The sequence below is a fragment of the Corvus kubaryi genome, unplaced genomic scaffold, assembly GCF_017639235.1.
Source record: "Corvus kubaryi isolate FWS band 111438036 unplaced genomic scaffold, C.kubaryi_AGA036_p1.0 37396, whole genome shotgun sequence".
Lineage (NCBI taxonomy): Eukaryota > Metazoa > Chordata > Aves > Passeriformes > Corvidae > Corvus > Corvus kubaryi.
In genome coordinates this window covers 24,858,313-24,885,446 of record NW_024581135.1, presented here as the reverse complement: position 1 = coordinate 24,885,446, position 27,134 = coordinate 24,858,313, and the positions used below count along the sequence as shown (strand labels likewise).

At 38.4% G+C, this 27,134-nt stretch overlaps 1 protein-coding gene across 2 annotated transcripts in view; it reads left to right on the top strand.

Annotated features, from left to right (window-relative positions):
* The first annotated feature begins 302 nt into the window (after nucleotides 1-302).
* Nucleotides 303-27,134, top strand: part of RAPH1 (Ras association (RalGDS/AF-6) and pleckstrin homology domains 1) — a 91,798-nt gene continuing 64,966 nt past the window's right edge. For both annotated transcript variants that reach the window (XM_042040787.1, XM_042040790.1), the window contains exon 1: nucleotides 303-374. The gene's annotated coding sequence lies outside the window, so the exon portion shown is untranslated. The remainder of the gene's footprint in view (nucleotides 375-27,134) is intronic.

The window sequence follows — 27,134 nt, the reverse complement described above, 5'->3', positions numbered from 1 at the left end:
GCGGGGCGAGGCGCGGCCCGCGCGCCGGAAGTGAGCGGCGGGGGGAGCCCGGAGCGGCGGCCGTGCTGGGGCGGCAGCGGCGTGTGGGGAGCGGCGTCTCCGCTGCCGGGCAGGGACGCGCCTCGGCCGAAACAAGGAACGGGAAAGGAAGGGAGCGGCGAAAGGAACCGGTATCAGCGGCCACCATTAGTGGCGGCAGGAGGAGCAGTAGCAGCAGCAGCAGCAGCCGCCGCCGCCGCCGCCGAGGGGGTCTGCGGGCGGAGCGGACCCGGCTGCCGCCGCCGGCAGCGAGCGGGAGCGAACCCGGTGCCTCTTCCCTCTGTTCTGTGGGGCGTCGCCGCTGCCCGCCGGGGCTCCCCCGGAGCCGGGGCGAGGTGAGTGGCGGAGCCGCCTTCGTGTCGCTCTTTTCTGGGGGGCGGCGGTGGCAGAGCCGGCGGGCGGCGTTTCCTGCCGCTTCCCCTCGGCCCCCGAGGCACCGCCGGGGCTGGGCGGGAGCACTGGAGCGAAGGGGTGCGGGAGGGGCGCGTATTTACTGGCCCACGCTTGTGTCCTGCGCCCCTCCACGCCCCAGACACAATCGGGTGTTTTTTTCCAGAGAGGCTGTGCTGTGCTCGTGAGTGGTGGAGGCTTCTTGTGTGTGTGTGCCCCCCGGGTTTTCCCCGAATGAGAGACATGCCTCGGAAGAGGCTGGGAAGTGAGCCGGGGATGCGCGAGGGATGTAGTGTGTGGCATCCAGACAATGTCAGCCTGGGTGAGTCTCCACCCTGTGCAGCCGCAGGCAGTCGGGTCCCCGGCGGAGGCATCGCCGAGGAGCGCGCTGCTGCCCGCGGAAAAAACCGCGCAAATCCTCGTTCCTGGTGCGAGAGGGAGTGATGGGTTAAAAACCAAACACCAAATCCCCAAACCTGAAATCTTTTAAGCTTTTTAGCCATATGACTTACTGAAGGCAGGTTGGTTTGCGAAGAGCCTCCCAAGCAAGCTTGATGCGTGCGTTGGTTTTCATGAAACTGGGAGAGTGGTATATTATCTTTTCTGCATGGGGGAAATCATTGATGGTGGGAGGGAAAGGAGGAGTGTCTGTATACAGGAGTGTCACGTGACCTTGTAAAATTCATATGGCTATACTTCTTTTTCTCCTGCACTAAAGCTGGTTGTCTTAAGAAGCCAGTGACTTACCTGTTCATTTTGGAAGATTTTGGTTTTTTTTGAATTTGTTATCTTGTGGGGCGGAAAACAATCACCTGCGTGTTTGGACACTGTCTCTGCATTTTATCATTTTTACTAGTATTGTATATTTTACTGGGCTGTAGGTGTTTAGAATGGGATGAACAGCGGTCTGTGTAGTACAATTTATTTTTTACTGGTGGATTACAGGTACACTCCATTTGGCAAATGTAAACTATTTCATACGTCTAATATCTTTACCATTCATGTGATAGATGAGTGTTTTGTGAGGTTGTAGAATCACACCCAATCCATCCTGAAGAAATTGCCCGTTTTTGTCTGTTCCCCCAGTGCCCTCCAGACATGGATACATTACCTTAGAGCAGAAAAATTAATTGATGAATTCTAGGTGTTTATGGAAACAATATGTCTGAAACAACCACTCTTCCAATTTTATTGTCTTTAATCAGCTTTTCTCCACTGAGAAGTTTCCTGTTAAAATAGAGGAATGGGAAAATTACTTGATAAATCATCTTGAAGAACAAAAGTATAGGTCATAATCTAGGGAATACTTTCCATATAAGTTGTATAAAAATCTAGACACATCCCTGTTTAGTACACTAATACCATTCTTGGTTGGGTGTGGTGGATAGTGGAACACAGAACTGTTTTTCTGCACCTAGGTTGGTGTGTGATTTTTCATATCACTGGGTGATAGTCAAATTACCGTACGGAAATCCATGTTACAGAAACTTTTTGCTTTCATACAACAGAAAGGTAAGTATCACTAAGGAATTTGTTTATTGTCCTTGTACAATTTTGATTGTCAGATAGGTATTTCCTTAAAATGGCTTCGTTTTTATACTCAGATGATATGCAATGAAGCATCCTTCTACCACTGCTTCTCTGACTCAGCATGTGGTGACAGTGAGAAAAGTATTAATAAGAGATAAACCACAGTTCAGGAAAGCAGTGTAATGTACCAGCTGTTAATCTCTTAAAAGAGTGTGAAAAATAATGTGAAAGAGAACACTGGCAAATTTTGCATCTTTAATCTGCCTTCCTTTCGTAGTATCTGGAGACTGTTGCCTTCACGTTTGAATTTAAAATACTTTTTTTACAATGGAATAGTGTATTGACGTAAGCTGCTGTCAGCTTCTGGTGTGTTGCAGCCTGTTCCTTTCTCAGTAAAGTAAGCCTTGGTGCAGAGAACACCTGTTGGTTTAAAGTATTGTGTGAAACTGCAAAGGCTGTGATGCCTTTTGTAGGTAATGGTTCACTGTGGTTGATTTTAAGAGGCTTTATTTTTCAAAAGGGTGTCTCAGTCTTCTGGCTATCAGAATATATGGGTATTGCCTTGTTTCCCCCAAACCACTTAACGTTTTTTAGCTGTTGCTTCTTTGTTTGAATTTGGTCCTTTATCTACTCAGTCAGCATTAAGGTTTTCAATAGAATCAACTGGCTTTTCTAGCTAGAAATAGTTAATTCTTTGTGCTTTAAATTGAAGATCCTTATCCTGTGTTAGTCTCATTTTTACTGGTCATATTTGCCTTCCTTCTTCAAATGGTTTTCAGCCACTGGAGGGGGAAGTAAAAACCTATCAAACTGGGACAGAGTTAAATCTGAGTGACTAAGCCAGTTAGGCAAATACTAGGGAGAATGGCACTGAAGATCCCAGCCATTAAGTAATTTACATCACCTTAATAGAAGAAAAATCCAAGTCACTCACGTAACAAATAAAGCCAAAGGTTGCAAAATAATCACACTCCACCTTTTCTGTTATGTTAAACAATGGTTTTGTTATGGAATTTTCAAGTAGAACTGAAATAATGTACTTCACAACTTCCTATTAACATCTGTTCATACTGAGGACCCTGCTGATTAAATCTAGAACTTGTTGCAAACAATTATCGAAGCCAGAAATGTCCCATTTCTGTTTCTGGCCCCACTAATAAGCCATTTTGTCATGTTTCACACCCTTCCTCTGCAATTGCTAGAAGAAAATGTGTTGATTTACAGCTAAATCAGGCAATGTCAGATGAACAAGCCTTATAAAAAGGTGTGATCCAGATGTGTTTTATTGCTAAGGGTTAATAATACGTTGAAATGACAGCAGACTGCTGAGTAGTCAGGTTTAACCCATTTCTATGTGGGGGTTAATTTTGTTTAAGAAGACATAAATTATGAAACAAAAGTTGATATAATGGGTAAGTTCTCTTTAAGAATTCAAAAAATATCTTTGGTAGTTGGCTGTCACAGATTTTGAGTGAGTACATACATGGAATGTTTTCTACCTTAAGGAATGTCTACAAGGTTAGGGAATGCCAGTAAAGAAACTTGCTCTGTAATTGCCTGTTATAGTTGATCTTCACATTAGCAAGGGATTTTAAGTTTCTCTTGTTAGTCTGCAAGTATCTTCATCACTTTAAAAAAGTGTTCATTTAAAATGGCCTATTATTTTTATATGTTAATACGAGAAATTAGTAATAACTATACAATTAAACATATCAGTCCCTGGGAGAAAGAACTAAAATTCAATAGTGATAAATAATTATTATAACATTATAACAGGTTATAATCATTCATATAGGAAAATTATATAAAGACTAAGAAAAGTATCTGCAGAATATTTTTATGCAACTTGATCCAGATATATTGACTGATATTTTCTGACATCTTAATGAATTAAAGTCACTTTTGTATTTTGTTCCAAGTAGCAGTTTTAGTTACTTGCTATATCCAGCTTTAGTGGAAGTGTTTTGTGTAAGGTGTTAAATAGATTGTTTGTTGAACTTGTTTTTTAAAATCCATCTGTTAGTGAAGAGCTCTTGATATGTCTTGTTCTGTGAGCTGTCACTGTACTTGTCAGGAATTGTATGGAGAAAGATGACGTACATGAGAATTTGAAACTGTCCTAACGTTAAATATTAGGAAAATAATTTGTTGCCTTCTTACATCTTAGTGAGTTAGTTGGATTTTAGGAGGGGAGGAGAGGGGGGAGACAGGCCTGGGGGTGGGGAAGGAATTCCAGGGATGATGTAAGAACAGTCACAGAATATAATTTTTACCCGTTACTGAATTTCTAATCTCAAAAATTCATCAAAATAATTTAAACAAATGTTATCAAAAAGGTGACTGAATCTTCATTGCCTCTGGTCTTTTCAAGAGAGCAGTGTATAAGGTGAAAGTTCTTATACAAAAATATTACAGTGAGTCTGGTGAGGGAATTGCTATCCGCAGTAGTAGAACTCTTATATTTACTTAAGTCAATACTGTAGTGTTCAAGAACTCAGGTTGCTGGTAAAAATGCACTGATCTTGCATAGTGGAAATGATAAACTGAATATGGATTGTTCTCATTTTCTGTGAAAATTATCAGAATTATCATCCCTTATTGCAATGTTAACGTTGTATTGTTCTAATTACTGTATTTGGCATTTGATGAAATAGTCATGTGAGGGTGTCAGTATTCTGTCAACTTAAGTGTTTAGAATGCCAAGTTGTGTTCATATACAAGCACCTTACTGTTTCCTGCTGTTTAATTACATCAGAATAGCAGATTTCTAGCAGATCAGGATTAGAAAGAAATAGGAGCAAGAAGTGACATCATTGTCCAGTTTTGTGACTGCTAAGTTTTATTACTTGTGTCAGTATTGCACTTTCATCTAAAAAAAGTCTTGGAGAAGTTAAATATAGAATTAAATATAAATATAGAAATTATATAGAAATATCATTTTTCTCAAATGTAGATCTGAAGTGGAAAAACATGCTGTCTGAAACACACATTCAGAAAGGGGCTGGAGGGAAGCTCATTGGCATCTTTCATCCTCTCTGATAACTTCACCCTTCAGAAAGCTTTGGGAGCAGTAGTAGGGGGCCTGGCAGAAACCTCTGTTCATGTGATAGTGAGAGCCCTCTGCCCACTGCTGGCATAGGGTCCTTTGCTGCTGCCATTGCTGTGATTGTCTCATTGTCCTTCCCTTTTCCCAAAGACTTAGCAGTTGGTAGGACCTGTACTATTCCTGGTGTCTTTTTGTCCTCAATACTGGGTTAAAGTAAATTTTAAAAAAGTGGAACTGTTCTGTGCTTACAGTCAAGATGTGCAATAAGTTACTTCTTGTGGTTACTTTAAGTGTTGCCTTCGTGGCTCTTCAGTAGGAGGGAAAAGTTTTCTCCCGAAAGAAAAGCTCCAAGTAGAGCTTGTTGCATGATACATGGGTAGATTTCATCTTGATGCAAATTCTGGCATCATGTTCCCACTTTTCTACCTTAAGAACTGCCACCTGTAGCACAGAAAAGGTAGTTTATTCTATGTGATCATAGTCTCAATGTTTGAACTTTTATTGCTCGCCCAAACTAAAATTGTTGTTGGGCAAGTAGTGTCTAGTTCTGCTGTTGTACAGTTGTGTATCAGTGATTTGTGAAAAATTCTGCTGGTTCTTCAAGGAAGTTACTGTAAACTCGTCAAGGATTACTCTGTGCAAAATTATACTTCATTTTCTGAAATCCATTTGGTCATGGTAAAAGGAAAAATGTTTTCAGAAGTGTCCAAAAGACTCAATTGCAAACCTTACCGAAACTGTAGTTGGCAAATTTGCATTATCTGCTTGTAAAATTGTATTTTAAAGGCTGTATCATTGAATAGTGTTAGAAGTGCAAATAATATGTAGTATTATAGTAATAATAGTATATATAATAATAGTATGTATATATAATACTATATATAATAATAGTATGTATCAAGCATTGATGATAAAACAGTCCCATCTCAAATGGTTGAATTCTTACTCTGATACCACCTTTGCAGTTAAATTCCTTCAATATATGTAATAAAATTGCCTGCTAAGTGCAAAAATAAGTGTTGAGTGAATTACTGCATAGTGTGAAAAATGCTAACTTTGCAACACAGAGTTCATAATGTGGGGGGTTTTGTGAATGTGGAATTTTATTCTTCTTAGAATTTAGAGATTATGCTAAGACAGTTTTGCCCTGTATTGTTTCAATCAGTGGTGAAAAAAGCCCTAGTGCTCTTTTGATGTCTGTGGATTTCTTTAATGTCTATTATTATGGTGAAATACTCTGTCTAAAATGCTGATTTGATTGGTTTAATCACTGGGAAAGTATATTGAAACTATGTTCGACAGATTTTTCTCTCTGTCAAAGGTTGTGTAGATTTGTAGTGTAACTTTTATGTTTAACTGTGAAGTTGCTGAATCGATCCTTGTGATATACCAGTAGTGAAAAAGATGTGATGTCACCGCAGACTGAGTTGGTATTGAAGATAGCATCAGCAAAACAAATGTGCAGGTTGTCTGAAGGAAGTAGAGTTCCCCATGTGATGTTTAAATACTTGTTCAGTCTCTAATCTCTGTACAGATGCGTTTGCTAGGCCTGGAATAGTCTGTGTTTGCATCTCTGACAGTGCTGACCCAGTCTCAAGAACTCTATGTTCTACTCAGTGGGCTTTTTTTTTTCCTTGTAGGGTCCCCTAAAGGGATAGTATTAGTAAAAGTGGAGCCTGGAGAACTTTTTTTCCCCCCCTTACACTTTCCTGACGGAATTATCCTTAAATAGCTTTAGAAATCACTAGACTATTGCGCATTAAAAATACTCATAAAAAAAGCAGAGATGGGCAAGATTAAATCCATATAAATTCTGTGATCCAGTTAACAGCATAATCCACAGTGTGCCAAATTGATAAAATTGAAGAGGTGATGTGTTGGGGGCTGCTGAAAGAAGAAGAGAAGCTACATCCTTCTATACATCTTCCTAGATCATGTACTGTTTTGCAGAATTTAAGATTCTCTTACTTCTGGGATGTAAAGGCATTTTAAAAAATAAGGACAAACTCCTTTCTAGGCTGCTGTTTGCATCTTAGGAGCATGAAAAGACTTTCAGAATTTGTTGCAGGAAATACTTTGCCCTGTGATTTTGTAAATAATTTCATTTTCATATCTAGATGATAATGTTATCTGTACATATTTAGACAAGCTGCTTTATAAAACGGGGATGGATTCTAGCTCAGCGTGGAAAACATACTTTCAAACATCTTAGGTACAAGACTGATTTTTGCCACCTAATGATGATGTTCCAGAGGTGAAATTGGCATGGGAAGCTTATTAGCTTTGCAGAAATACTGTGTTTGCATACTAATTGCCTTAATTTTAATCCCATGGGATTTTTTTTTTACTTTGTCTCTGAGCTCATTGCTTGTTACTCTTTTATAATTTAGAACAAGAAGTATTGAATTAGGTAAGAAGAGAAGTACTCTAACAAATATGAAACCATTTCATTATGACTATGAGAGTGTTCCCTCATGTTTTCTCATATTGTTGCTGAAGAGTAAATGAAGATGAGATCCTAAGTTCTTAAATTTGTGTTAACTCTGAGACCCTGTGTAAAATAAATGCAATATCTACTCTAGCTGCCTGCAGAAGCAAGGACAGTGTTCACTGCCCAGGGAAATTTCTCACAATTGTTCTGTGGGACGTACAGTACTTATGGACTGTGTCTGGACTTAAAGCCTCAGTCTTTGATACCACACTGCTGGCTGTTCCTGAGCAGTTTCTCACCTGTGTATGGGCTGTTCTTGATTTCATCCTGACTTGCCTGGTTCATGCCTGTATGGTGATGAGGCCATAGGAATATTGATTCTATGCCAGAAACCAAGCATTCCAAGCTGTCTTTATTTATAGAATCATAGAATCACGTAGGTTGGAGAAGACTTTTAAGATCGAGTTCAACCATTAACCTAGCGCTGCCAAGTCCACCACTAAACCATGCTTGAGTTGATTTTCTATATATAAAGGTCATTGGAGTCTAGATGTAAGAAAAACACGCACAAAACCTCAAACAAACATGCTAAACACTTACTTGTCCTTACCTTAGTAATTTTGCTTCTTGCTCTTCTCCTTGCTAGAAAGATCACTGTGAACTTGTTTCACTACTTAAAATTGAATTAACCATTGTTAGAATCTGTTTTAATACACCAATGCTAGTTTGGACTTTCAAGGTGTCAGTAATCATTCTTCTTCACAGGTGACTAAAGACTTAGCACAAATGTGGTTTATAATGCATTTTAAAAAAAACTCCCCTGATGAAAAAACTCATTTTAGGTTGTTCTAAGCCTTTAAATAAAAATGACATACAGACCTCTGTTCTCCAAGGAAGTTGTCACTTAGATCTTTAATGCATGACTCAAGAGAATGACCTTTACTTGAAGGAGTGGGTCTGAGTGGCTTTGACAGAAACACGGGTGATTGCACACTGTTCTTGGAAAAGTGTTCTGCAAGTTGTGTGTATCAGTGCACATTTCTGGTACTCTGGAGTTTAGTCAACAGTAGTTGTGTCTGATAGTTCTTCTGTCTATTAAATGGGGGCATTTTGTTTAGGGGTGGAGGAGGGAAGTCAGTAGTTTTCAGTCACTAGTAACCTTGCAAAGCAGTAATACTTGCTGAAACTTTATCCATCTGTGAGCGTGTCACAGGTCAGAACAGTTCTAGCTGAAGCTGGGTAAGAGAAGATCACTATTTCACCTCTACTCTGTTGTGTCTGTTAATAAGTTACTTAGTGATATGATCAGTTCTGTGAAACTGAAAGGCTGTTTGTCAGATTGATGTGACTGCCAGAAATAAATTCCTGCCTAGCGTAGAAGGAAAAAATTATTTTCATAAAGAAATGTTCAGTTGTTCTGGATTAGAGACCTCTGAGATACTTTCTAAGAAGCACAGCAAAAGTGAGAAGTCTCATTTTCAGCAATTACATGGCAGGAGGAGGCTCCCATAGAAAAATGTGAGTGTTTCTTCCTTTCTGGCAGCTTGCAGAGCAGAAAATGGAAACAGTAGGGAAATGAGTGAAATTTTCAAGAGGACCCACATATCCACATCACAGTTGTTAAAGTGAAACATTTTAAAGTGTCTTTATGAAAAATGCTCTGTGTTAACTGCTGTCCAGTTGATTGTGCAGTATACAGCTTAACCTTCTGTGCTTCCTATCCCAGTAAGTGAAAATCAGAGATGTTCTAGTTAAAAATAAGAGAAGGCAAACCCCCCAAAAGCACTGTCCTCGTAATTAGCTTGAATGAAACTTTGTTTTGATACTGTTTATGTCTGTTTAGCTTGAATGTGTGCAAAAACTTCAGAAGGTTCTCAAAACCCACAAGTTAAAATAAAAAAAGGCCCTTGGGATTAGTTATTACTACTTTATAATGAATCTTAGATTATCTTTTATCAGCCGGAAAAGAATATTTCTGGAATGACTGGCGTGCATTGTGAGGTTGAAAGTCCAGCACAGAGTAAACAAAGTATTTTCAGACTATGCACTTCCAACGTCAGTGATGTCTCCTTTTTGAACTGTGATTACTTGGGTGCCTCTCTTTTTGCAAAGAGGTGTCAATCTTCATTCTCCTGAAGGATCAGGTAGTTAATGTATTTACGGGTATGATGAAGAAAGTTAGCTCAGACTGACTGTGAGGCCTGAAAGCTTAGGGAGTGATTTTATGTGTCTATTATTTTCTAGGTCATTAAAGTATATTAGCTTTGTGTGGCCTTTAGATTTAAAATACACATAGTGTAGGAGAACAACATTCACTTGATACAAATTACTGTGATTTAATGTACACGCTATCTTGCTATCCTTGTCATGGAAAGAGTTTAAATTGAACCTGTTGTTGCTTGCTTTATGGCCTAACTGATTTGAGTGCAGTACACAAGGCAAGTTATGATGTTATCTTTCACTTTTTAAATTATTCCTCATTATTTATTACTCCTGATGATTAATGTTTTCCAGTAATTCTTGTGAAGTGTATACTTTCTAATTCTTAAAATAGCAACACAAATTTTGTCCTGTATAATGTGACCATGGGCCAACTTCATGTCTCTTTACAATTAAGTGTTAAGAGATGCATTAACCAGTAATAAAATAGGACTGTATTTGTAAAACAGGAGAATGTGCTTTAAAGGAATGTCTTCCTAAGACTTTATCTAGTGACTTCATTTTGTATAGGTTAGTATAACTGCTTGTGAGCTTGAATTCCACCTGCATTATTTTTCTGATCTTGAAGGTACATGGTCTTCCTTCAGTTTAGAATGTGCATCACCTGAAAGTAGGAGACCAGAATTTTTTTTTTTTTTTTGTAGTTATGCTCATTATTAACTTTCTGGCATAAGGTTAATCTGGCGTGCTCTTTAACAGAACTCTTGACAGGCTGTAGCATTTGAGAACAACATTTCTATACACATGATCTGAGGAAACATGGTAAAATGCTACAGTATGTTGATGTGTCTTGTATAGTAGTACATTGTTCTAGTTAAAGCTGCCTAAATGTTTTTTTTTTTTTCTATTTTAGAGTGAGTTGAAAAGCAAGATAAAGGATCAGTTGTTCTCTTATGAAAGTGTGAAAATTGCAGCTGGCCTCATGTTGTCTGCATTCTTTTTGCCTTCCAGTGTGGACTTAAATATTTGGGTTTACAACTGCGCATGCCTTCACTGTATTACGATGTGCCCATAAGAGTTAAGAAGGCATAGCCTACTGATAGATTCAGCAGCTGCTGCTTCATTCCTAAAATGACTTCTGCTGGATTGCAATGAACTGTTGGTATTTTAGCATGATTCAGGCAGTATTATTGACAAGAATATCGAACTAACTTATGTTCAAAAGTAGGGCTTTTCTTGTTTTTGCAACATGACTAAATATTTTGTATTTTGATACTGTGCGTCATAAATCAGTGCCTTTTATTATGTCTGTTTATTCCAAGACACTCATAGTGAATTATCAAACTTTTTGGAGTATAGTGATAGCCATTGTTTAAAATGGTAGTATGTAGGGTATGAAATTGTTTTGGTTTTTTAGCAGAATTTGGAATATGTAGATGGTTAACTATTTAAAATATTATAGTATTAGTTCACTTTTTGAAAAGAAAACTTAAAATTTTGCCTGACATGACTCATTGTGGAGAGTTGTAATACTGTGATGCAGTCATCTATTAAACTGAAGAACACAACTCTGTGAAGATCCAGTAATAGATGCTCTTAGTTTTCTTAATATTTCTGCTGTAATTTCTGAAGTTCTGCTTACATTCATAATGTGATAAGTAACATTTCCCTGGGGAGGGTAGCAGCAGTCTGGCTCTGTGTGCATCAAAACTCATCTGTGTAGCTACGTGGAACTAGTTTGAATGTATGGTTTGAGGCTGGTATTTCAACATCAGTAAATAGTGATAAACTTTGTCATTAGCTGTGCATGCAGAAGCCTGGTATTTAATGGCATACAGATAATTACGTAGTTTTTATATTTTTATTGCCGCTGTGCTGCCAATATATTTTATAGATTGTATTTAGAAAATATGTTTTTAACTAATTCTGATCTATTACTTTTCAAAGATGATCAAAATAAGCACTGAAATAATATCCATGACTTTGCATTCTGTAAAAAATTGATTTGTGCCCTCTCTGTATTGCTGAGCTTTTATAGTGTCTTGAGGAACAGGACATTATTTTAAAAGAGGAAGTTAGGTCTGCCGCAGAGGAAGCATTATATTATGCATTAAATGCTGTCCTTGTCATCTTTGAGGCACACTTTTTCTGCTGTTGTTACATTAATCTTTTTTTTTTTTCTTCATACAGTCTTCCAGTTCTCTAGTTGAGTTGCAAACAATGAGTAGTTTTGAAAGTTGTCTGTGTAGCTCTCTTGTCGTCTTTTTGGGAATTGATCTTGGAATGTTTGCTTCTGAAATGCTTCTTGATTTGAAACTGGATAGGTAGAAGAATACATTTTTCTGTGCTCTGTTCCTTCCTGCACTCAGGTTTATGTTTGTATGCATGCTCTTAGGTGTTGTTGGCTACAACTGTCCCACAGGAGATATTCTGTTACCTGAGAACTGGGCAGGATATTGTTCTTGGTGTTCCCCATCTCAAAATGCACATGGTGGGAGGTTGGATAGTATTTGTGAGCTATGCTAATCCTGTGCTTTGTGCATATTCTCCTCAGCTGGAATAAGTTCTTAGATGATGCAGAGGAACTGAAAAAGGGGCTGAGAACTTGGTTTCTGTGACTTGATTGAATTTTTAAGATAGGGTTTTTTAACTGTTAGGAGTAATAGAGCTGGAAGGAGGTGCTGTTAGAATTGACCTTACTGCTTAGCACAAGGGCTGTGAATGATTCCACAGATGTATTGCTCTTTTAATTGTTTTCTTCTGAGAGAAGGTTGTGACATCAGATGACAAGCTGAGACCAGGAACAAACAAGGTCTTAGGATGCATCCCATTTGGTTTTTACAGGTATCACTTCTTGAATGATGTGGGACACAGTCTGGCTTGCAGTTGAGCTGTTTCATTTCCAGAGTTCATAAGTAGTTGCGCTGAACAGAAAGAGACAGTGCCATTGAAACAGTGCTGGCAGTCAGGCATGGATTCCTGGTAGGCATTCTCAGTGGTATTGCCTTGGGACCATAGCCAGGCAGTTCCCTTACAAAGCATGAAGGTCCACTGGCAGTTCTGACAGAGCAAATGCTACTTATAGCATACTAGCACCTCATTGTTGAGTCATTTGCTGCTGATTGTTCTAGCTACTGTCCATTAAATAACGAGTTTTGGCTAGTTTCTTGACTAAAATTCCTGTGTGCATGTTCATGGCCAGGCTTTCGAAGAGTGGTTATTGCACTAACTTTTCACTGGTCACACTTACGTCAGGCTTTTGCTATACTGCTGTGTAACTGGACAGTATCAGAATGTGAGGTTAAGATTCTAGAATACTGTTGAACAGTAAAAGGACAGCAAAACAACCTGATCCATATCTTTGGCTTTCCCTAAGTTGAGTAAAATAGAATTGTTTCTAAGACTTCCTTCAATATTATGGGGAAATTGCCCAGGTAAGTGCTTCCTTATCTATTCTATTTATATGTATCATCCTTAAAAGTGTGTTGCAAGATTTCTGTTAAATGCAAAAGAGTATTTTCAGCTGAGAGTCAAATCCATCTGCATGAAAACAGAATTTGTTTCAGCTCCACCACCACAATAAAATCTACCTTGCGTATAAATAGTTTAGTAAAAAAAAAAGTTGAAACCAACCTTAAAATCTAACTATGTCTTAAAGACTTTAGTGGGACTTAAGTCTGAGTAGTCTAGTAATGGAATATATTGGTAATACTATGTGCCTCTGTACTAGTGCTGTTCGTGAGCAAGTGTGGAAAAACTATATCAGTGTAAATAAAAGGCTTTTTTCTTTTCTAACTTTCTGAACTTTTTAATACATTTGCAGCTAGAAAATGATAGTAGTGAGTACCAGGAATGCATTCTTGGTCCATGTGACTAGCAGTGTTTAGCATTGCAACAACAGCAGTATGTGGAAATCATTCCCAACTTTCTTCCACTGATTTTTGGGTATGTTTTTCTTTTTCCTACAGAAAGTGGACTTACCTAATTTGCTTTCCTTTGCTTGCAAAGGGGTGGAGAGTCTCGTGGTCGGGGTTTTTTGGTCTTTGTGGTTTCTTGGCTATTTTAAGACAAAGCTGTTGAGGTCTTCCTTCCAGTCTTTGACTTGTAAAATTACTACTTAAATGGTATGTGCTGTCTTTTGTATGTGTGTAATGTTGTCCAGTCTCAAATACACTAACCTTTCTTGACTTCTTAACACTGTCTTCTTTCTGCTATCACTTCCTCTTGCAAAAAAAACACCTTACTTGCTTGAGATAAATCAGAAGATTTATGTAGAGAAACTTGGGCTTTCTGACTTTGCATATACAAGTTGCTTGGATTGTCTGCTGTGCCCTGCAGATAGTTTAGTTTATGCAGGGAAGGAGAGGTCTTCCTGCTCCATTCAGTACTTGATTATGAGAGGGGAGTGATGTTGTATTTAAACTTATGTGGGAGCTTTGCATCAAGAAAGTACAATAATGAAGATATTGGAATTAGTCACTTTTTAAACTGTTTTATTAGTATCTTTCATCTCATTTCTATACAGCATGACCTGTGAACTGAACTTCTGGATGATTTCTGTGTTATTCATAACATTGTTAACTATTTTTTGTTTGGTTGTTTTCTTTATTTGTACCTTGAGGTTATTTTGGATACAGTATCTGTAATATTTTGCATCGTAGTGTCAAAAAGCATGGGGTTTTTTTCTAAGAAAAACCCACCTTTTCCTTTGTACTTTATTAAATGTTTGGGGTGTCCTTGATCTGATTTTAAGTCTGATTTTTGTCCCACTCCAGCCTGCAAAATCAATTTGGTGGTTAACTTCTTGATCTTCCATTCTATACAAATATATATAGAGGCTACATGTGCTCAGATTTTTGAGCCTAGGTACCTAACTCAGATGGTGTGGATGTTTTCAGGTTTTTATAAAATGGCTTGTGATCATGTGACCTGTTTAAAATAACTGTTGCTTTGACTTATGTCAGATCTTTTCAGCCACTGAGTCACAAATAACATAATTCAGTCTCTTGTTTCCTAATACACCTATGTGCTATGAAAATTCAAATGTCTTGTCTGTTTCTGGGTGGACTCTTTTATGGTCCTCTATTACTTTATTTTAGAGGCCCAAATGTAACTTCCCTCATTTATGCTAGAAACAATGAACTTGTCTTTTATCAGGCTGTGGTATGAAAAAATCTTTTCTCATTAAAGATTTACATCTGAAATCTAATGCGGCACAATCCCTGTCACATTACTAGAAGTCTTCCTGAAAAGCATTGATGAAAGTGTTCTTGGATGCTAGACTTAGAATCAGAAAGCACTGATCATGTTTTACTGAAGTTAGACTACCCTTCTTAAAATCAGATTTCATTTTTTGTTGGCTTTAGTGATCTGTCGTACCAGTTGAAGAGCTGTTCTTCCTACCTTGCCCTATTTTCCAGCTTTTAAAAAGATCCTTGTTTATTTTTGTGGTCAGGAACCAAATTCTGTTAATTCTGTTTCTACTACTGTGTAGAAGGAGAAGGGAGATTAATGTCATGGCATATATGACAAAAGAGCTTCATTTCTGGCTACTGGACCGTGTTCTCTGCCCATCCCTCTTGTATGTTCTAGAGTTAGTAAGGGAACTGCTTGCTGTGATGTAAATGAACAAGACAAGAGGCCCTGACCTGTATGAATGCACTTTAACATGCTCCTTTTGGAGGAAAAGGAGGAAGCAGAAGGTGGGGATTTAATAGGAAGGGCTGTAACACCTCATTTTTGTGATGGAGTAACATCTCCAGTTCTGAAGTGTGGAGATGGATGAAGTCCATCACCTATATAGATTTCAGGATCTGTGAAGAAGCAGTTTTGTTTCATTCCAGTGTATCCCTCCTGCTGATGGAAACAGAGGTGTGGCACTATCAAATGCAGCATTCCTTTACAGTCTGGACTTGGATCCTGGCATAAGTTACTCATAAATAAATACACACAAGGCATTCAGCTATATGTTTTAGTAGTTATAAACTACTTTTAGTGCAGAGATGTGTTGGCTTGAAAGGAGAATGTGCAGAAAGCTCCCTGTGGAGTGAAATTTATAACTGCAAAAATGATTTTTGATTTTCTTTTTTGGCTTTTAAGCCTGTTCGGATTTGTTACAAGCTGGCCCTTTAGAGTATTTTAGGCTGTAGCTCCTATCAGCAAAACTTTATAAATCCTTTGGAAAGGTAATAGGAAGAAGGTGCCAGCAAGACTTAGACCTGAATGGGCATTTGAAGGTCTGAAGGAAGATAGAAAAATGATAAAGGCCATGAAATAATTCTTCTTTTTTTAAGCTTCATTGTAAATCCTCTCATGGTACTGCTGCTTTGATTGGATTGAGCTTGAGATAGAGATCTAAGATTCAAGCGTAAAAATCTTTTCTACAAAAAATGAAGCTATAAAAATCTTCCAGCCACTTCACAACGTGTACTGTTAGCAATCCAAGGAAATGAGACTATTGGCTAATGGAATGTGCTACAAACTTCTGCATCTGCATAAACTTTTTCATAGCGCAGTAGACAAGCACAACTGGGAAATTATTTTAATTTTAAATATTGAGGTGGTGCTGAATTAAGAGATTCATTGTTACGTGGCTTTTAAACTGATTCCTGTCACCTACATTTTAAATAGCTACTCTTGCTGCTTTGTGCCTCATTTTGGCTACAGCAAATTAATGCCAGATCAGTTCTTTCTTGCCAGCCCTTGTCCTTATGAAGATGTGAATGTGGTCCAAATAATTAGCATTTCTAGTGTCACAAATTACATTCCTTATACAGTGTGGTCAACTCAGCTGCTTTAGCAGTAAAAATAGTCATTGTGGTACACATTCCACTTTCAGTGTTGTATTCTGTAGTTTATTCATCTGGCTCAATCCTTAGAGAGGTCTTTATACCAAAGATGATATGTTCCAGGAAAAAAAATAATTGTTCTTTTGGGATGTTCAGAAAAAAACTTTATTCAGAGGCTTGCCAAATTCTTACACAGCTGCTAAGATGATATAATGTTTTTTTTGTTTGACTAAGGTTGTAAATATGAACTTCCTTCCTCCTGCCTTTATAATTATTCTAGCTGTATGCAGAATTTGTGATAAATCTCTTCCAAATTTCTGTTGAGGGAGAGTATCTATGAAATGCTTACAGACTTCAACATGCAGTTTATATTTGCTTTTGAAATGGGTGACCTAATTTTCTGTGAGCTAGATATAACCTAGTCCTTAGTTAGTCCTGCCAAAAGAATGTACGTCTACAATAAGAGTTTGTCCTGGCTTTATATAGCAGAAAAATCTTCAGTGTTGAGAATTCATGACCGGAATACCCTTAGTCCTGGGAGGTGTTCACTATGGTTAGGTTGCAGATTTGGTCAGACTTCAAAAATAGGCTCAGAGTGGACGGTAGGTTCTGTTTTGTTTGTATATGTCCGGTATTCCTGCATTTGTTGTGAGCCACGTTTCCTGCTGCTTTCTGAACTACACTGAAGGAAATGACAGCACTGGCGATCAGCCTTGTGAACACAGACTTAAGTACTTTGGAAAGGAACTGAGCCTGGCTGCACCAGTGCTGTACACTGAGGTTGTATTTGCCTTAGGAAGGGACATGGCTCTTGGAGCATGGTGCCAACTCAGTACGCAATGTGGTATTAACCACTTTTTTAGCCCTGGTTTTCTAACTAAATTTTAATGATTGAAATAGTATCTGTTTTCATATGAAGACATGAATTTTTATGCTTTATAGAAAAAACTGAAACAGTGTGTGTTAATAATATAATACATCTACAAAAGTTTTGAGTTTTTTAAACAGTCTTATGGTATCAGTGTCTGTAAAAGATGTTAAGTTTTGTTGGGTTTTTTGTTGAAACAATATCTTTGTAATATCATTATATTTCTATCAGCAAAAGATGAAGGAATTAAAATACCAGGCTAGTTTAGAAGTCATTTATTTAGAATTCTTGCAAACTTTCCATTTTCCCATTGAGTTCAGGAAAGATTCAGCCTTGATGGCATCTGGCATTCTGATATTTGGCAGGAACATTTGTTTCTTGACAAACTGTTGCTTACTTGAAATTTTCTGAAAGATATGTGTTGGACTCTCAGTTGTATAACAATATAATAATAAATACAGTATATATGTTTCGTGATGCTCTTTAGAGACAGATGATTTCAACAGCAACAAGCTGTTTGTGCAGAGCATCATGAGGAACTCTAGCCACAGCCAAGAGTATAGTTGGCTGATACCTTTGTTTGATTACTGAGCTCTGTACACCTCTTGAAACCAAAAATTTCTAAGGTACCATTTGCGTGTCTTAGAGAGATATGTCTCTGCTGGACAAGGACAATGGAAAATAGTCATTCTCACTTTCCCAGAAAACAGAATATGAGGGTCCATCTTCATCTTTCTGTAAGAGAAAAGTAGCTGCAAACACTGAAAAACAAAAATTGGGTGTAGTTGCAATTAGAGTTTATTTTAAAACTTAGAATTAAGGTATTAGGGATGTACAGCAGAGTAGCAGGGTTCTTGTAGTTTTTACACCAAATAAAGGTGTAGCAGAAGATATTGTAAAAGTGCCATTCCAAGGCAGTTTTGCAGTCTTGCCCCTGGCAATGTGATGAAAAGAGTAAAAAAAAATTTCACTTTGCCTGAGTTACTCCAGGCTTAGTTTGGCACTGTTATTTTCTGGTCATTACACAGAATTTTGTAAGCCCTTATGAGTCCTTGCCTGGAATTATGAGTGGTCCCAGTAGTCTTATAAAAGAATTTGAATTTAGCTCTCTTTGAAAATACTATGGTATAGCATTAACCTTTCATGCTCTCCTCCCTGCCTCCCCTCCCCCTCCCCAAAAAAGGTGCAAACCCCCAAACCAGATGTAGTTTTACCAGCATGTAAGGGTTTCAAAAGCACATGGTGTAGTCAGTCTGGAGGGCTGTGAAGAAATATAGGAGGAAAGGTGCTCTGTTGTTTCTGCCTGAAGCAGGTCACCCTATTTCTCATTACTTATGCAGTCAGAGGTGCTCAGTGCGTGCTGGTGGTGCCAGCTGATTGTGAATGCTCATCTGAATGAAGCCACATACAAACATTAAAACAAATGTGAACTCGAGTATTATGACATAATCATTTTTGTATGAAGGCTGCAGAATATTTCTTACGCTGCCAGGAGAAGCAACCTCTATCAGCTAGTTAATTGTGTATGGTTCAGACTACAAGAAATTGAAGTGACTTTAACTTCATGCACTTAGTAGTAAACTGCACAGTTGTCACTGCACCTGAAGGAGATATTCATAGAGTCATGGTTTATCTTAGAGTTGGACGGGACCCAGTAAGGATCATTGAGTCCAGCTCCCTGTTCCTCACTGGACTAGCTAAACCAAAACCATATGACATGACTTAAGAGTGTCATCCAGATGCTCCTTAAACTGGCAGGCTTGGTGCTGTGACCATGCCTCTGGAGAGCCTGTTCCAGTGCCCAGTCACCCTCTTAGTGAAGAACCTTTTCCCTGATGTTCAGTCTCAACTTCCCCTGGTGCAGCTTCATGCCACTTTATGCCTTTCCATGTGGCAAAGGAACAGTTACATCCAAGGGAAGGATGTCTTGTTTGTTCTTGATAACTTGGGAAAACAGCACTACAAATACAGACCTGTTAAACTGTAAGCCACTCCCAATTGTACTATTTAGTGGAATTTGTGTTGCAATAGCTATTGTACCTTTATATCATCAGTTCTATGATGCTTTTTAACAGAGCTGTGCTTTGCTCATACACAAATGTTTAAATGTTCTAAGTACCTAGAGACTACTCTAGTGATCAGCTTACGTTGACAAGATTTTTATTGTATAAATAATATATTTTTTAAAATTACATTTATCTATATAGACATATTTCCAAGCAGACATGGTACCTTTGGGTTAGTTCTGAGACTCATAATAGAGTCTCACAGATACACATAAGGTGTTTTGGCTTGTGAAGTAAATTCCTAGTTTGCAGAAATGTCTGACCAGTGCTTGTAAGCATTAAATGAAAAAGTGCAAAAGGTAAGATGCCATTTTTGTATTTAGCCACTAATTTGAAAGCTAATGGCGTGAGCATGCTATGTTTTCATATCTTGTGCCTCAGTGCTACAGAGTTAAAACTGGAAGTTTTCTGAATTCAGAATTATAAATGTATTTATGGATGGTAATGCTTTGTGGTTTTTTCTTCTTGTTCCAATTTCTGTTTAAATGTAGTCTTCTCTAGGGATTAACTTGATACCTGAAAAGTACTGAAACATTAAGTGTTTGTAATAAAAAGTACAAACTTTAAATATTTTTGCAGAGAAAGTAATTTATTAAGACTTGTCATTTTACTCATTTGGTAAAACTGATCAAATTTTAGCATAAATGCTAATTCAGCAAAAGTATACTGGTTTTCCAGTGTCATACATACATGATTGCATGTGCCCTACAGCAGGTAGCATTTGAAAATTCCTCTGTGTACTAATGGGAAAGGTGGGTTTTTCTGTTTATTATGAACTTAAGAAACAAAACCAAGATGCTCGAACTGTACAGTACACTCTGAGCTAGAAGGAGTTGCAGGTTACAGGTGAGATTGTTACAGATGAACTTGCTGCTCCCAAAAATGGGAAGTCCCACTTGTTTCTTTCCCTGTCCCCTCTCCCAGCAGTCTGGTATGAACCCAAAAGAATGTGTTGGCTCTAATATTTGTCCAGTCACAGGGCAATCTATTGCTGCTTGCTACGTCTGCAGAAAGGCTGTTTTGGTGTTTGGAGTGTTGAGTGGGTTTTCTAATGGTTTAAAGGTTGAGCAGGCCCAGTGATGTTCTGGAGCAACGCGCTCATGGATGGAGAGGAAGGAGATTTCTTCCTTTCCACAACAGTGAGGTGTTAGCCTGGCTCAAGCTTTAATGTGTAAGTTGTTGTTTTATACTGGAGGAGTGGGAGCTTAAAAAAAAAAAAAAAAAGACATCAGGATAGCTTGTGGAGACATTTTTCTAAAAACTCCTTTGAAAAGTACTGTAGAAAGTTTACCCTGGAATAGAGAGAAAGAGAACTTCACAATTTTATTGCTTCTGAGCCAGCTGAGTGTGTTTTCTAAATGCAAAGAAAACCTCCATCCAAAATGTGTTGTGGTTTGTTGTTTTTTTTCATATTCTGCGGCACTTAGATGCTGATTACAGTAAGAAATAGACTGAATTTCACAAAGGTATTGCTAAAAATAAGTATGTGTAGATTTACTCAGCTGATAATAGTTGGGGGTGTATTTGATGAATGCGTTGATCATGCAGAGCAATGCAGGTAGGAGGTAGGCTGCCCCTTTGCCATTAGCGTGTTTCTGAGAATAGGGCAAATGGAAGGATTTGCTGCTGAAAGTACTGTGACATTTTGGTGCTCAGCTTCTTCATCTGAACAGATGGTATATTTAGCCAAGGAGAGGACGGGAAGGAAGAAGGAGGAAGAGTGTGCTGCAGCCCCTCCTTTCCTATGTGACTGGAACTCTTTGGTATGCACAGTGTGATTCTAGGTGAATTTGTTTCTGGAGGGGCAAGCTGATCTGCTGATCTGATCACAAGTGATCTGCTACCTTTGGCATGTGACAGAGCCTGCTCTCAGCTTTGCTTTTTATGGGAAACTTGAATGTGGGCCATGGAAATGATTTTGAAAGTTACTCCCTTATCTATCTTGAGAAATAGCTAAGTTGTGTTCATCTGTGACTTCTCACTGAGTAGCATGTTCCAAATCCAGTGTGATGGAGAGTCTCTCTGGCTGCCAGGATGGGAGTCAGAGAGTAGTGGCTATCAAAAGAAATAATCCTGCCTTTTGCTGCTGAGCATTCTGTGGGAAGGTGCTCTGTGGTAAAGCCCATGAGCTGTCCTGCAGAGTACCATTCTTCTTAACTGCTTGGAAGCTTCAGGAGTCTTGAGGTTCACGATTCAGCAGTGAGAGGAGGGTATCTGTCCCCAGATTGATGACTGTCATGAAGTATCTCATTCCTGTCCCTCTGAACTTGTGTCTCTCAGCATGGAAATGAGAATAGTATATAGTATTTTCAGTTAGTGTGAACCTTGCTTAGAAGTCCTGATGTTGAAAAAAGCTCATTAATTTTTGTTGTATTTAAAAAAAGAAAGAAAGTTGCATGTAAACCATACCCGTTACTTCAAGATGGCTTTGTATCAACCTGAGCTAAGAAATGTTACTTTAAAAAACTTTTTTTGTAAACTTTGAGATTATATTAGTCATCCTATGCTGTTCTTTTTTGAACTAAATCTGCCCTACCTTTACCACAGCATCAGACTTGGATAAGAGGCACAAATAATTGAATACTAAGTGACAGAATTTCCGAGCATGCTTGTAAGCAAAACATAAAGTGGAACATAATGCACAGCATATATGTGTTTGTGTGTATAATAGCTGCTCTCAGCCACTTGCTTAACGATTATCCTTCACTGAATTAAAAATCTCATTAGTTTAAGTGTTTGAGGAAAGATAATTTTTTGGGAAGAAAATTTGAAGTTTATGATTTTGAGTGGCAGTATGGAGTCTGTTGACTTACTTGATTATTTCCACCCTCTCTCTTCCCCGGGCGGGGGGGGGGCGGCGCGGCCTGTTCCTGCAGCAAGACACTGTCTTCAGTTTTCATATGCAAGAAACGCTTCATTCACAAAGCTACTAAGTGTGGTGGCAGCACACTTTACAGTAGTTGTTTATGTGACTCAGTTGCTGAGCTGCTTAGACAAGGTCTCTGCAGCTTAAGATCTGAACAGCATTTCTTAGGAATGTTGGCCTAATCCCATGAGTTTAAATACTTCTGTTTAAAGTCCTCCTTTCACAAGACCCAGCTGTCAGCCCCATCTTCCATGATTCTTCTACTGTATAGAAATTCCACGTTTGCTTCCTCAGTGGCATAACTTACACTGTCTTTTATCCTTTTTGCTATGGAAGGTCATTTCCTTACTTTTTCAGGAATGTGTGCTTTAAAACCTTGATTCTGTGTTAAATATTTACATTTGGTCTTAATCTCGAGGCAATTAAATTCTAGATAAAGTCCTTGGGTGTGCATCAGCTGGTGTTAACTGGCTTTTAGACTTCTCTAACCTTTGACATCGCAAAACTTTTTTTTATGTTGAGGCTGCTTTCTTGCTTTAAATGCTTTTTTTTCCAGGGAGTGGTACCCAGCAGTAGTGTTTCTCCCTGCTTCCCTCCCTCAATTTCTGGTGCCAAGATTTCTTTAGAAACTGAAGTAATGCAGCTTTTGAGTGTGAACATACATCTTTAGAGAATGCCTTAAGTATGAAAAATTAATTTTAAAAATTTTAAAATAGTTTCAGAAGGCTTATAAACTAGAGATTAAGGTCAGTGCTTAGTAGGCAATGTTTAGATTCCTGTTGGCAGTCTGTGACAAATTTCATAGCTCTATACCTCCTATTGCTGATACTGGTTTGAGCTACTGTGTGGACTTACTGCTTTAAGATCATTAAACCACCCTTGAGAGAAAGGATATGAAATTAACAGTAGCAAAAAATCCCAACTGAAGAAAGTATTAAAAAGAAAAAATGCAGGGAGAACTATTGTCAGTTTTATTTGGGTTTTTTGTTTGGTTTTTGGGGGGAAAGGGGGTGTATTGTTTATTTTGTTTTCTTCTGCTGGGGTTGTTTTTGTGGGGAGGGGTCAGAAGCTTTGGAGAGAGTTTTTCAGTGACATTCTGCTAAAATGGCAAATAAGAATTAAGTTGTAGTTTCAGCTTTTGCCAGTGTTGAGCATATCTTTCTAAATCTGCTCAAGACTTTCTCCTCTTCAGCAATTTGTGCAGGCTTTACTAGAGAGAAACGGTGGTGGCATCCAGCTTTGGCATCTTGCTCAACCAGATGTCACTTGAAAATTGCTTTGTGGGTTGACTTCACTTCTGGAATGGCTTCTCTTACTTTTTGAGAAAAACAAGAAGAGTTGAGCAAGTGTAGGACTTCTTCAGGCCATTTTTTTTTTTTCTCTCACCTGGTGGAATTCTCAAAATATAACTTGGATTCTTACAGCACCAACAAGGAAAACAGTGAATTGAAGTTTATGCAGCAGGATGTTGGCTTTTTGTCTTGCTGTTGCTTGTGAGGCTTATGGGTATGTGAAATTTTGCTTAATCACCTGCAAGACCCAAGGGAAGATGCTGATAAAATACTCTCTCAAAGCAGTGATTCTCCTGCAGTTTTGAAGTTCATAGACATACGTTTCCATCTGTATCCGTATCCTGAAGAACTTGACTGTAGTTTCTCCTTTTCATGCCACATAGTTGTTGCCAAATTTCATTGTGTGGCAAGGCCCCCTTCAGCCTACGTGCCTCACATCACTGCCTAGTGAGCAGTGTTGATTTATTGCCCAATGATCCCCTCACCTTTCCTTTCATAGAAAACTGCCCTGTTCCTGCTAACTTCCAGCCTTTCCTTCCAGTTTTGACTGCTAGGACTCATCTCTGTCCAGAGCCCCACATCCCTGTTTCTTCTAGACACACACAAGGCTCTCTTGAGCCCTGCTCTTCTCTCAGCTATGCTCTCTTGATGCAGTTCTTCCAAGCCTCCCACAAGACACAGCTCTTGTATGGAAAAACCTCTCCTTACATAATAATTCCATTTCTGGTAACCTCATGGTGCAGTACTGTACTTCCTCCCCCTCCCCCATGTACCTCTCACATTTTAATAAACACATGTCCTTCTATGTAGAGATTGGTGATGCAAAAGAGTAATGGGGATAGAGAGGGGTTTTATGTCTCTCCTTATGGTTTGCTATGAAGTTGGAGGATGAAAGTTGACTGCCAGTTGTAGTACTTAAATCTGGTCTTACTAGTGGCTTAAAACATAAAATTAGTTGAGCCGGGGTAGCCTGTTTAGATATGTTTGGTTTTGGTTTAAGGTAGTGTTGTTCTGCTTAGTCTGTTAGAGGTCGGTTTAAAGTAAATCACATGTCTTCTAAACTGAATATACTTTTTCCTTCTTAAATAAATGTTTCAGTCGAAAGATTATTTCCCTATTCGTCCTCTAAATATTTTCTCCATGTGATGTCTCTTGAGGTCATGCTGTTTTGTCTAGCTAGCTGTAAACAACAAAATGTGTTGACTCATAAATGCTAAGAATGAAACACCTATGTACTTTAGAGGTATCAGACATTCATTTGTGGGTCTTCTGAAAAACATGCAGTTGTGATTTTGATTTTTTTTCCTTTTTTTCTGGAGACGGTAGTTCCAGCTATGATGAAATGCACCTCTTCATGATGTAGTCTTAATTCTTACCAGAAAACCTAAGTTGCCTTCCAGCCTATTGGAGCTGAGGTTAGTGTAAAGAATATATGCCGAACATAAAAGCAACCTGTGAAGAATGCTGTTTATTTATCATAGCTAAAGCATTACTCATCCAGTTTTTAAGCCGTGGTTCATAGACTGTCACTAGGTCCTTGTGGAAAGGGATTTGGCAACTACTTCTGAGTTTAGATAGTACCCACATCATACAGATTGCCAGTGGTTGCTGTGGTGTCTTAAGTGAGCATTGGCATAATGCTTAGTTTTAACCTTTGAGAAGGTTTCTTGAGCAAAAATCAGTTTTTAACTGTACTAAAGCATGGAGTAGCTCAGTCTTCTGAGGAAATACTCTCACCTGTGTTGTAATTTGACCTATGAGCTAAGTGATTTTCTTACACCTTCCTTCTCCTGGTTGGTTTGATCATTCATTTATACCATTTATAACAGTAAGCACTGTTGAGATGTCCAGCTTTTATGGGTAGTTGACAGTTACTTGCTTTATTTTACATACTTACAGTTGAAAGACAACTGACTGTACGTGTAAAAATTAGTTTCTTTGAATATTTATTCCTGGTGGAAATCTGCTGTCCCAGATTTCCATACGGGCACAATAGACCAGTCTGTAAAAGGATGTGAATTTTTGAGTGATTGGTTGGCTAATGCTTCCTTTCAAGTGCAGGGTGATCCTGAAAGTGCTACTGTTTGCCTGGTGATTGTTTTTATTGGGCCACAGCTACAGGAATATTTGGGTATTCCCTGACATCTGTTCATAAGGCCAAGTATTACAACAAAATTAATACCTATTCTTAGTCTTCTTGTTTATATTTATTATTCTTTTTTGGGCATCATTCCAAAGGTAAAACTGAATGCAAAGAGATGCTGCAGCAGTATTTGCGTTACTATAACCACATGATGAAGATTCTGGAAAATTGGAGCTAATGTAGTTTCTAAGTATGTATCTGCCTACTGAAGACAGGCTGTCCACTGAAAATTCTGTAGTCTCAGCTGATAAATCTAAGATGTTGGCTCCTGCAACTAATGAGTGCTATTTTACAGAGCACCTGTATTTTATCCTCTACTTGGAAAATACTTTAGCTAAGCCAAGTTTTGTTCTTATGATCTAAATATTTTTTATAGCTAGCTTCAGGTTGTCTTCATAAAGACTGTTCAGTTAGATATGATGTAATCTAGGATGCTCTTTTTATGGGAATTAATTTAATGTCCACTTGGGTACTCTGGCTGGAATCTTGGTTCAGGAAATGGGATACAATGATTGATAAAGCCCCTTCTTTTCAAGGCAGCATCTGTTTGGCTAGATGTGAGTCAGGCACTGAAATGTATTGGAGAGAATAAAGGTTTTACTGTGTGCCTTCCCAACAGCGTAAATTTCAAATGCAGTTAGATTCTTGTAGTGACATTTCTGTAATTTTGGTGCTTCCCTTATCGTACAGGAAACAAGATCTTATAAATGTATTTTAGTATATAAGGAGGCACACTTGGGAGACTAATGTAGGATTTCAGGTTGCAATTACGGACAGGTAGAGTCAATACGAAGTAATAATAATACAAAGCTTAAAACCAGAAAGCAGCCCTGTGGAGTACAGGGTATTCTGCTTGATGCACTTTTCATTTTACCTCTCAAAGCTTTCAGATAAAGAAGGGGTGGATGGGTGGGTATTTTGCAGGTGGTTTTGCTGTGGCAAGAATGATTTCCCACTGTTAGAAATCAAGAAGTAAACATTCTGGTATCTTCAATGTGTTTATTTCAGGAAATTGTGGGTGCTAGTGTCAACTAAAGTTAGAGGGGGAGTGTACAAATTCTGCTTGAATACAAAGGGAGCTGCAAAGGATGTGAATATGGAGAAATAAGTTTTTCTATTTCTTCGTGCTGCTAGCCAGAAAGAGCTTGATTCTTTCATATTTGTATTGTCTGTGAAGAATACTGAGGTGTCATATCTGTGTCTGCTTCGTTCTAAAGATTTGGTGTTAAATCTCTGGAAGAGCAGGGAGCAACTGTGATATGTTTGACTTTCCTGGTTAGAATCTCTGGGGGTGGTTGTTGAACAATCTGTTAGAATCTAAAAGGGATAGCAGTGCTCTCATGAACACCACCAAGTTCTAGAAGACCTGTATTTGCTGTATACAGCATTGATGTGTTTTAGGGGATTCCAGAAGCAGTGAGACAATTTGCTTTGATGTTACGATCTGGTATCTGATTAAGTTTGTTTTTTCTTCTTCTTCCAGTTACTTTTTCAAACAATTGTTTCATTAGCAGT